This window comes from Pseudophryne corroboree, unplaced genomic scaffold (genome assembly GCF_028390025.1).
Source record: "Pseudophryne corroboree isolate aPseCor3 unplaced genomic scaffold, aPseCor3.hap2 scaffold_162, whole genome shotgun sequence".
Lineage (NCBI taxonomy): Eukaryota > Metazoa > Chordata > Amphibia > Anura > Myobatrachidae > Pseudophryne > Pseudophryne corroboree.
In genome coordinates this window covers 485,589-487,869 of record NW_026968254.1, presented here as the reverse complement: position 1 = coordinate 487,869, position 2,281 = coordinate 485,589, and positions in this window count along the sequence as shown.

Here is a 2,281-nt window from a genome sequence, read left to right as displayed (position 1 = left end):
TGAAGACAGTTTCCCCACAAGGCCCTTTGGAGAGACAGAGAGAGAGTATGCCAGCACACCCCCCAGCGCTATATAACCCAGCGCCGGATGCCATACCCAACCCCCTTTACTTTTTCAGGCATTTCTATCTCTCCTCTCTCTATGGTGTTCCGATTGCCCACTTTCCCTTGTGCTTTTCTCTCTCTCTCCTTTGTTTAGAGCATCAGTTTCTGTAGTCCACTTTATCCTTATTTTTTCCTGTGTTTCACTATCTCTCTGATGTAATGAGGATGTATGGTCTAGAGGGATCAGTAATGCATTGTACTGTATAGAGGCGTCAGGGATGTAGCGTAGGGTATAGAGGCGTCAGGGATGTAGCGTAGGTTATAGAGGCATTAGGAATGTAGCGTAGGGAATAGAGGCATCAGGGATGTAGCGTAGGGTATAGAGGCGTCAGGGATGTAGCATAGGGAATAGAGGCGTCAGGGATGTAGCGTAGGGAATAGAGGCGTCAGGGATTTAGCTTAGGGAATATAGGCATCAGGGATGTACTAGCAGGTATATAGAGGTCAGTGTACTGTATAGAGGGGTCAGTAATGCAGTGATGGTTATAGAAAGGTCAGTGATGTAGTGTAGGGTATAGAGGGGTCAGTTATGTAGTGTGGGGTAAAGAGGGGTCAGTAAAGATACTAAGCTGAAGTACTTAGAACACTTCTTGAATTAAGACACAACCTGCAAGAAAAAGTATGCAATATGGGTGAAAAGGCAAATGTCAGAGGTCTGATACAAGTGACCAGCTCCACACCTTGCACCACATAGCGTTATGTTAAACTGGGATATGTTCTTTTTTGTGTGTGTGTGTGTGTGTGTGTGTGTGTGTGTGTGTGTGTGGGGGGGGGGGGGTGCCAAAGGAAATTTTTGCCATTGGCCCCTTTGGTCTAGAACCAGCCCTGATCACAAAATATTTTTGTCTGAGCAGACTGGACACTGATCAGCGTTGGCTCATTCTCAGCCCCCCGCCCAGCCTCTGCTGCCAACAGACTGCTATTAGCTAGTTAACCTTCTGCCTTCCCTATCTATGACACAGATTGCTGCTAATGCTACCAGAATGTTCCCAGTGGCTTCACACCAACAGTGAATCCCAGCCGATGATGTAGGGCAGCGTGTGGGGGAGGGGGTCAGTTGCTGTGGCTCCAACATGGTAACCGCCAATGGACTGCAATGCTTTATCGAAAGGGGGGGCGCCAGTCCCTTACTTTGCCAGGGGCGCTTGGACCCCTAGCTACACCTCTAATGACCCTAACCGATACCCCTAAACTAACCATAATTCCTGCAGTAAAAATCCATGTTTCTATGTATATAGGGGGTCATTCCGAGTTGATCGCTTGCTGCCGTTGTTCGCTGCGTAGCAATCAGTTGAAAAAAAATGGCTAATCTGTGCATGCGCATGCTCCGTAATGCACAGATGCATGCGCATCGTACGGGTACAAAGTCCATTGTGGTTTTGCACTAGTTCTAGCGATTATTCCAATCACAGAACAGGCCACAAGGAGATTGACAGAAAGAGGGCGTTTCTGGGTGTCAACTGACCGTTTTCAGGAAGTGCTTGGAAAAATGCAGGCGTGGCAGAAGAAATGCAGACGTGGCTGGGCATTCGCTGGATGGGTGTGTGACATCAAAAGCCGTCCCTCGGTTGTTAGAATCAACGCACACGAAGTGTAACTACAGTGCTGGTCTTATTTTGAAACGATTTTGCAGGCGCTCTGCTGCTCAAGTGTTCGCACTTCTCCAAAGTGAATATACACTCTCCAGTGGGCAGCGACAATGCGTTTGCATGGCTGCTAAAAACTGCTAGCGAGCTATCAACTCAGAATGACCCCCATAGTGTATTGCAAGAAAATATCTGTAAATCCAATGGTACCGTAAGTGCGGTATATACTCGCACTTCTTTGCGGGGTGAGAACATCTCATCTAAGTGAAGTCAGCCCTATGAATAGAGTTTGTGTGATCCCTGTGCAGCAGTCACAGAAAGGGTTCATCTCTGCAGTTTGTCACTCAAATTACATTGCTGCATTTTTTCTAGAAGTGGATCTGAGAGCTGTTACCCGCAGACCAGCTACAATAATTATCCTGGGTACTCACTAGACCAGTGGTTCTCAAACTGCACCCTGGGGTGCCTCAGGACACTTGCAGGGGTGCCTTGGATTGGTGGTCCAGGACCAATTCAAAATATTTATAGTTAGTGTTATAGGCAAAACCAGTGCTGTTGGATGGCAATCATAACATATGTGCACAAGCAGAA